We start from the raw sequence: 10523 nt of genomic DNA, 5'->3' as shown, positions 1-10523 counted from the left end.
TGTTGGGTCTTCGTTGGTGCACACGGGCTTTCTCTAGTTGTGGTGAGCGAGGGCTACTCTTCATTGCAGTGCGCAGGCTTCTCATTGTCATGGCTTCTCTTGTTGCAGAACACGGGCTCTAGGCATGTGGGCTTCAGTAGTTGTGGCACGTGGGCTCAGTAGTTGTGGCTCGTGGGCTCTAGAGCACAGGCTCAGTAGTTGTGGCGCACAGGCTTAGTTGCTCTGCAGCATGTGGGATCTTCCTGCACCAGGGCTTGAACCCGTGTCCCCTGCATTGGCAGGCGGATTCTTAACCACTGCGCCACCAGGGAAGCCCCATCATTAAAAATTAAATTGTTACTGCTTTAACAGAAACTCATCAAAATATCTACAAGAGGAGTAGGAAACGAACTTGAAAGTAACAGATTGATGTATCAAATAACAGTGTGGAAAAAATCAATTTTTACTGCTGTTTTATTTTCTAGAACATTTTCAGAGAAAGAGAAACAAGTTCGATTAAACTGTCAAATAAAAAAAATCCCCAAGAAACTGTGCCTGTACTTTTTGCCAGTGCTCAGTGCTTGATTACATAAAGTTCAATAATAACGTTAGGATCTCCTGGCTCTTGAGCCAGAGGACTCAGAGTCTATATATATGTATATACATTGGCTAGAGGAGAACAGATCTGCTGCCGTGAACCCCTTACTTCTTCTAATGCCCTCTCAGAAGACAGGGTTAGTGCTGGAAAACTAAGAATGAAAGTACCTGAATGAAAGCCCAGAACAAGTCAAACTTTGGCAGCCAAGATGCAGGGCAGTTTTTCCAGCCAGTATGAGAGGATGGGTGGGAGAGGGGAGAAATGAAGAGATGCTGTGGAGTTTAATAAGAGGAAAGAGCTATTAAACATATTTACTTTATTTTTTTAAATTGCTCTTTGGCCCTTTGGTCTCACAGCCAAAGCAGGGAAGGAATGAGGAAAGAGAAGAATCAGCACTGAAGAATACAGAATTTAGTCCAGTAGATTTTAACCAACATAGAAATTCACTGGAAAGGTTCTATGGGGGGAAGACATAAAGGGCCAGGTGAGAAGGGACAAATTTTGTTTGTTTTCCAGAAAACTGTCAACTCCAATTCTCATCAAGGATTCAGGGCGAGCATATAATTTCTGAACCTTAGAGTGTGCTGGGCACTGAGGGCTCCTGAGCAGCGAGCGTGAAGGGGCTGTGATGAGCTGGTCAGTTCTGCGGAAGGAGCAGTAAGTGGCAGCAACTGGACCAACCCAGGGAGTAGGAGGTGATTCCAGGTCATCTCAATCAGACCTCTAGGTGGAAAATCAAGAGAAATAAGATGATGTGTTGAGGATAGGGAATGTGTGTAAAATAGTGTGTGTATGTGTAAGTGAGAGTTTGTGTGAATGTAGAAAACAGGATGGGGCATGGTTCACTGGAGATCATGGAAGTATAAGTTATTCAGGAGTATCAGTTTAAGATTTTAAAAAATGAGGATGGAGGGACTTCCCTGGTGGCACAGTGGTTAAAAGTCCGCCTGCCAATGCAGGGGACACAGGTTCGAGCCCTGGTCCGAGAAGATCCCACATGCCGCGGAGCAACTAAGCCTGTTTACCGCAACTACTGAGCCCGCGTGCCACAACTACTGAAGCCCGTGCGCCTAGAACCCGTGCTCCGCAACAAGAGAAGCCACTGCAATGAGAAGCCCACACACCGCAACAAAGAGTGGCCCCTGCTCGCCACAACTAGAGAAAGCCCTCACACAGCAACGAAGACTCAATGCAGCCAAAAATAAATAAATAAATAAATAAATAAATTTTAAAAATTTTAAAAAAAAGAGAGAGAGTGAAGAAGGGGACAGCCAATGGGAAATAAGCTCCGAAACAAGGTAGAAAGCAGAGTCTATCCCCCTGGCTAAGATACGGGGATAATTCCCTTCAGGATGCCTCAACATTGGGGACCACATTTTCTTTCTTTTTTTTTTTTTTTAAGTATTAGGTCATTTAGCTTATCTTTATATTTTTATTTTTATACCTCTTTATTGGAGTATACTTGCTTTACAATGGTGTGTTAGTTTCTGCTTTATAACAAAATGAATCAGCTATACATACACATATATCTCCATATCTCCTCCCTCCTGTGTCTCCCTCCCGCCCTCCCTATCCCACACCTCTAGGTGGTCACAAAGCACCGAGCTGATCTCCCTGTGCTATGCGGCTGCTTCCCACTAGCTATATATTGTACATTTGGTAGTATATATTAGTCCATGCCACTCTCTCACTTCAGGGGACCACATTTTCTAAGCTCCTATTGGAGACACATGCTCTGATAAAAATATTTGAAAATGAGTTCATCCCAGAAAATTCTACAGTTGCTGTATTAGCAGGGATTTTAACCTCTGCACTATTGACACTTGGGGCAGAATAATTCTTTGTTGTGAGAAGAGCTGTCCTGTGCAGTGTACGATGTTTAGCAGCATCCCTGGCCCTTACCCACTAGATGCCAGTAGCACCACCCTCCTAGGTATGGGGGTCAAAACTGCTCTGGTGGAGAATAACTGCTGTTCTGCAACAGACAGTAGCCCCACTTCAGTCCTAATCCTCCTTAAACTCTGCGGCATTTAACATGATTGTCTGACCACACCCTCGTTTGGTAAACTCTCCTTTCTCTTGGCTTCAATGAGGGTTTATTCCCTTGATTCTCCTCCTCTTCACTGCCAACTCTTTCTCAATCATCCGGAGGGCAGGTAGAGTCCTAGAATCTCCCCCATTTTTTCTTGATGATTTAATCTGATATCCCCCCTGTTCCTTCAAAGTACCAAACTCCCAAGACCATGGGCAAAATTCAAAGGATATGGCTCCTGATAGAGCATGAGCTTTGGCTGGGTAACCGGAGCAGTGAAATCAGCTAAGTACTCATGCTGCAAATCAACTTCTTTGTCCCTGAACTCGCCTCTGAACTTCATACCCACACTTCTGAATTCTTACTCAGAATTTCCCTCTGGATGTAGCTCTGGTGACTTAAGATGAAAATGTCCAGGGATGACTTCTCTCTCTGCTCTAGAATGTGTTCCCTATGTTTGCTGATGGGATCTTCAGCTTTAGTGTCCCTGAAACATCTTTGTCTTCTCCCCCTAAAGGCACTGGGTCCTGGATTTGATCTCTGCGGTGAGTCCATTTGTTTGTACTCCTGCAGTGTCTCTGTATCCGTGCCTTCCTCTCCACACCATGCTGGGTGGATCCTCTTCATCCCTCAACTAGACGCCTTTCTCTCCACTGTTTTCTCTCTCTCCATTTTCTACCATCTATCTACATGTTTTCTCAGAGCTGACATTTTTAAAAGAGGAAAACATGCATGAAGTTGATGCTGAAACTAGCATTAATTCTAACAAGAATTAATATTCTTGGATATATGAACTGATTGAAGATATTCACACCCATCTCAGTAAGATAGCATTTTCAATACATTTTTCAAATGTTTTAATGAAAAATTTCAAGTATACAGAAAAGTTGAAGGAATTCTGCAGTAAATATCATATACCCACTGCCTAGATTCTAGAATTATTTTTACTAAGCTTGCCATATCACATATCTATTTGTCCTGCATTCTATCCATCTATCAATCCAGATAAGTTCCAAAGTAACTTGCAGGCACCAGTATAGTTTACCCCCAATACTTCAGCATGTTAGAATTCAATATTGGTTGACAGTTATTTTTTTTGTAAGATCAACATGCAATGAAATGCTCAAACCTTAAGTGGACCATTCTGTGGGTTTCAACAATACATACACCTGTGTAACAAAACCTCCCTCAAGACAGAGTCTTGCCATCACCCAGAAAGTTCCCTGATGCCATTTCCTAGTCAATCCCTGCCCCAACTCCACCCCAGAGGCAACCACTGTTCTGATGTTCTTCCACCATAGGTTAGTTTTGCCTGTTTTAGAACTTCATATGAATGGAAATCATACAGTATGTGCTCTTTTGTGTCTGGATTCTTTTAGATAAAAATTATATTTTCAAGATTCATTCCTGTTGTTTCATGTATAAGTAGTTTGTTCCTTTCTATCGCTAAGTAGGATTCCACTGTGTGAATATACCACAGTTCATTTATCCATTCTCCTATTGATGGACACCTACGTGTTTCCAGTTTTTGGCAACATTTTCAATAAAACTGTGCTTTTCTTTATCATTTATTAAAGTTTGTAATATATTTTTGTTGTTTTAATCAACTGTGGACTAAGAATAATTATAATATCAACTCAATACAAAAGAAATTTTTATCACCTTCAATTTCATAGTCACAGAAAGTTATATTAAATATACATACTTTTTTTTTTGCAAAGTATTATGAAAGGGTGAGCAATAAAAAACTTTAAAGTATAAAAATGTAGGGAATTCCCTGGTGGTCCAGTGGTTAGGACTCCATGCTTCCACTGCCAGGGGCCTGGGTTCGATCCCTGGTCGGGGAACTAAGATCCTGCAAGCCGGGTGGTGTGGCCAAAGGAAAAAAGTTATATTAGGATAAACTTTTAAGGAGGAAGTGGAAAACTAGTAGGAGTTTGAAGGAAAATGAGAAACAATGTGAACTATCCAACCGTTAAAGATGATCTGTGTTTCTTAAATGGATGATGTAAATAATAAATTGCCATGGCATTTAGATTCCACTGGATACATTTGAAAGAGCAATATTTATAATATTCCAGAAATGTCAAATTTATGATGAAAACTATTAGATGTCAAAGTAAAATTATGCAAAGGGGTTCATAATTTTCCCAAAGTATTTTCCAGAGCTCATTCAAAATACCAACAAGAAAAACAGAAGTCTTCCTTGATGCTTGCTGCTTATTATCCTAAATTAGAGCCTGGGTTCTAATTGATCACTCTCCAGCTGTAATTGTCATCTTTGAATCCCAACAGACCTTGAGAATACTACCAATTAGGCAATTTTCATGGATCCATTTTGGCCTTATTTTATATCTCAGAAAACTGAAACTGAGGTAAGCCTTCGGGCCAAATGCAACCCAGATGGTCAACCAATGTGGTTTCATTCATATGCCCCTCTTTTTTGGTCTGTGGTCAAGCTCTGACCCCAAAGCAGAAGTGAATTCACAGCTTTTCACTGGGAAGATTTGGGGTCTTCCACCATCTTCTTTATCTTTTTCCACTCATGTGGCTGGAACACTCCAAAGGAAATCATAGGTGTCCTTGCATTGGTTATTTCATTTTTCCTCTGAGAAGGCCTCTTTTGGCTAAGAATGAATAGCCACAGATCCTGTTACAGAAAACAGTGATTACAGAATTTAATGGGTTCCTCGTGTATTATATTTAGTTGTGTCTATAGATATAATATGAAAAGAGCCCACTAATTTGTAGAAAATATAGTAAAAGTGGTGAGAATGGCATAAATAAAACCACTGACTGATAACATTTTAATATGAATAACCTGGAGCCTTTACAGAAACCTAAGGGTCATGGGTAGACTCAACAATTCTTTTTTTCCCAGAAAATATTCACTTTTTCTTTTTGGCTGTGCCATGTGTGACATGCAGGATCTTAGTTCCCTGACCAGTGATCAAACCTGTGCCCCCCACATTGGTTAAGAATCCACCTGCCAATGCAGGGGACACAGGTTCGATCCCTGGTCCAGGAAGATCCCACATGCCGCAGAGCAACTAAGCCTGAGAGCCACAACTACTGAGCCTGCGCTCTAGAGCCCATGAGCCACAACTACTGAGCCCGCGTGCCTAGAGCCTGTGCTCCGCGACAAGAGAAGCCACCACAATGAGAAGCCTGCGCACCACAACGAAGAGTAGCCCCCGCTAGACGCAACCAGAGAAAAGCCCGCGTGCAGCGACAAAGACCCAACGCAGCCAAAAATAAAATTAATTAATTAATTAATTAAAACAAAAAAACAAAAAAAAACCTGTGCACCCTGCATTGCGAGCGTAGAGTCTTAACCACTGGACCACGAAGGAAATGTTCACTTTTAATGTGTCAGGACTGCAGAGTGCTAAGGACGGAATGTGCCCCCTCCCCCAATTCATATGTTGAAATTTAAATCTCCATTGTGATAGTATTAGGAGGTAGGACCTTTGGGAGGTGTTTATGTCATGAGGGTGGAGCCCTCATGAATGGGATTAGTGACCTTATATAAGAGACCCCAGAGAGCAACCTCAGCCTTTCTGCCATATGAGGACACAGTGAGAAGATAGCCATCTATAAGCCACGAAGTGGGTTCTTACGAGACTCTGGATCTACTGATGTTTTGATAATGGACTCCCCAGCCTCCCCAACTGTGAAAAATAATTTGTTGTGGAGTCTTTCAAGATGGCAGAGTAGAAGGACCTTGAGCTTACCTCCTCTCATGAGCACACCAAAATCACAACTAACTGCTGTACAGCCATCCGTTAAAAAAGACTGTAACCTACCAAAAAAGATCTTCTACATCTAAAGGCATAAAGAAGAAACCACAACAAGATGGTAGGAGGGGCACACTCAAGATATAATCATATCCCTTACCACCACCCAACACTTGGCGTTACGCGGCACAGACCATCCATGGCTGGAGGGAGCTCCTGAAGGGACTGAAGCAGCAACCATGGCTGGAACTCTGTTTAACTTTCCCCTCTCATTGTGTTTGCTGTCATAATCATTTCTACAGACCCAAACTGAGATGTCATAAACAAAAACAATCAGGACTTTAGAAAAGTATCAATGCCTGCAGCAGCCGTGCGGCTAACAGGGTCTTCGTGCTCCGGCTGGGTGTCAGGCCTGAGCCTCTGAGGTGGAAGAGGCTAGTTCAGGACATTGGACCATCACAGACCTCCAGGCCCCACGTAATATCAATCGGCGAGAGCTCTCCCAGAGATCTCCAACTCAACACTAAGAACCAGCTCCACTCAATGACCAGCAAGCTCCAGTGCTGGACACCCCATGCCAAACAACTAGCAAGACAGGAACACAACCCCACCCATTAGCAGAGAGGCTGCCTAAAATCATACTAAGTTCACAGACACCCCAAAACAAACCACCGGACGTGGTCCTGCCCATCAGAAAGACAAGATCCAGCCTCATCCACCAGAACATAGGCACCAGTCCCCTCCACCAGGAAGCCTACACAATGCGCTAAAGCAACCTCACCCACTGGGGGCAGACACCAAAAACAACAGGAACTACGAACCTGCAGCCTGTGAAAAGGAGACCCAAAAAACAGTAAGTTAAGCAAAATGAGAAGACAGACAAATATGCAGCAGATGAAGGAGCAAGGTAAAAACCCACCAGACCAAACAAATGAAGAGGAAATAGGCAGTCTACCTGAAAAAGAATTCAGAGTAATGATAGTAAAGATGATCCAAAATCTTGGAAATAGAATGGAGAAAATACAAGAAACGTTTAACAAGGACCCAGAAGAACTAAAGAGCAAACAAACAATGATGAACAACACAATAAATGAAATTAAAAATTCTCTAGAAGGAATCAATGGCAGAATAACTGAGACAGAAGAACAGTTAAGTGACCTGGAAGATAAAATAGTGGAAATAACTACCACAGAGCAGAATAAAGAAAAAAGAATGAAAAGAATTGAGGACAGTCTCAGAGACTTCTGGGACAACATTAAACACACTAACATGCGAATTACAGGGGTCCCAGAAGAAGAAGGGAAAAAGAAAGGGACTGAGAAAATATTTGAAGAGATTATAGTTGAAAACTTCCCTAATATGGGAAAGGAAATAGTCAGTCAAGTCCAGGAAGCACAGAGATTCCCATACAGGATGAATCCAAGGAGAAACACACCAAGACACATATTCATCAAACTATCAAAAGTTAAATACAAAGAAAAAATATTAAAAGCAGCAAGGGAAAAGCAACAAATAACATACAAGGGAATCCCCATAAGGTTAACAGCTGATTTTCAGCAGAAACTCTGCAAGCCAGAAGGGAGTGGCAGGACATATTTAAAGTGATGAAAGGGAAAAACCTACAACCAAGATTACTCCGCCCAGCAAGGATCTCATTCAGATTCGACAGAGAAATTAAAACCTTTACAGACAAGCAAAAGCTAAGAGAATGCAGCACCTCCAAACCAGCTTTGCAACAAATGCTAAAGGAACTTCTCTAGGCAGGAAACACAAAAGAAGGGAAAGACCTACAAAAAGAAACCCAAAACAATTAAGAAAATGGTAATAGGAACATACATATCGATAATTACCTTAAATGTAAATGAATTAAATGCCCCAACCAAAAGACATAGACTGGCTGAATGGATACAAAAACAAGACCCATATATATGCTGTCTCCAAGAGACCCACTTCAGACCTAGGGACACATACAGACTGAAAGGAGGGGATGGAAAAAGATATTCCATGCAAATGGAAATCAAAAGAAAGCTGGAGTAGCAATTCTCATATCAGACAAAATAGACTTTAAAATAAAGACTATAAAAGAGACAAAGAAGGATACTATATAATGATCAAGGGATCAATCCAAGAAGAAGATATAACAATTGTAAATATTTATGCACCCAACATAGGAGCACCTCGATACATAAGGCAAATGCTAACAGCCATAAAAGGGGAAACTGACAGTAACACAGTAATAGTAGGGGACTTTAACACCCCATTTTCACCAATGGACAGATCATCCAAACAGAAAATAAATAAGGAAACACAAGCTTTAAATGACACATTATACCAAATGAACTTAATTGATATTTATAGGACATTCCATCCAAAAACAACAGAATACACTTTCTTCTCAAGTGCTCATGCAACATTCTCTAGGATAGATCATATCTTGGGTCACAAATCAAGCCTCAGTAAATTTAAGAAAACTGAAATTGTATCAAGTATCTTTTCCAACCACAGCACTGTGAGACTAAATATAAATTACAGGGAAAAAACTGTAAAAAATACAAACACATGGAGGCTAAACTATACACTACTAAATAACCAAGAGATCACCGAAGAAATCAAAGAGGAAATCAAAAAATACCTAGAAACAAATGACAATGAAAACACAATGACCCAAAACCTATGGGATGCAGCAAAAGCAGTTCTAAGAGGGAAGTTTATAGCAATACAATCCTACCTCAAGAAACAAGAAACATCTCAAATAAACAACCTAACCTTACACCTAAAGCAATTAGAGAAAGAAGAACAAAAAAACCCCTAAGTTAGCAGAAGGAAAGAAATCATAAAGATCAGAGCTGAAATAAATGAAACAGAAACAAAGAAAACAATAGCAAAGATCAATAAAACTAAAAGCTGGTTCTTTGAGAAGATAAATAAAATTGATAAACCATTAGCCAGACTCATCAAGAAAAAAAGGGAAAAGACTCATATGAACAGAATTAGAAATGAAAAAGGAGAAGTAACAACTGACACTGCAGAAATACAAAGGATCATGAGAGATTACTACAAGCAACTCTATGCCAATAAAATGGACAACCTGGAAAAAGTGGACAAATTCTTAGAAAAGCACAACCTTCCAAGACTGAACCAGGAAGAAATAGAAAATATGAACAGACCAATCACAAGCACTGAAATTGAAACTGTGATTAAAAATCTTCCAAGAAACAAAAGCCCAGGACCAGATGGCTTCACAGGCGAATTCTATCAAACATTTAGAGAAGAGCTAACACCTATCCTTCTCAAACTCTTCCAAAATATAGCAGAGGGAGGAACACTCCCAAACTCATTCTACGAGGCCACCATCACCCTGATACCAAAAGCAGACAAAGATGTCACAAAAAAAGAAAACTACAGGCCAATATCACTGATGAACATAGATGTAAAAATCCTCAACAAAATAGTAGCAAACAGAATCCAACAGCACATTAAAAGGATCATACACCATGATCAAGTGGGGTTTATCCCAGGAATGCAAGGATTCTTCAATATATGCAAATCAATCAATGTGATAAACCATATTAACAAATTGAAGGATAAAAACCATATGATCATCTCAATAGATGCAGAAAAATCTTCGAAAAAATTCAACACACATTTATGATAAAAACTCTCCAGAAAGTAGGCATAGAGAGAAGCTACCTCAACATAATAAAGGCCATATATGACAAACCCACAGCCAACATCGTTCTCAATGGTGAAAAACTGAAACCATTTCCACTAAGATCAGGAGCACGACAAGGTTGCCCACTCTCACCACTATTATTCAACATAGTTTTGGAAGTTTTATCCACAGCAATCAGAGAAGAAAAAGAAATAAAAGGAATCCAAATTGGAAAGAAGAAGTAAAACTGTCACTGTTTGCAGATGACATGATACTATTCATACAGAATCCTAAAGATGCTACCAGAAAACTACTAGAGCTAATCAATGAATTTGGTAAAGTAGCAGGATACAAAATTAATGCACAGAAATCTCTTGCATTCCTATATACTAATGATGAAAAATCTGAAAGAGAAATTAAGGAAACACTCCCATTTACCATTGCAACAAAAAGAATAAAATACCTAGGAATAAACCTACCTAAGGAGACAAAAGACCTGTATGCAGAAAACTATAAGACACTGAT

Source organism: Eubalaena glacialis, chromosome 16 (assembly GCF_028564815.1).
Source record: "Eubalaena glacialis isolate mEubGla1 chromosome 16, mEubGla1.1.hap2.+ XY, whole genome shotgun sequence".
Classification (NCBI taxonomy): Eukaryota; Metazoa; Chordata; class Mammalia; order Artiodactyla; family Balaenidae; genus Eubalaena; species Eubalaena glacialis.
Note: the sequence above shows the minus strand (reverse complement) of the source record.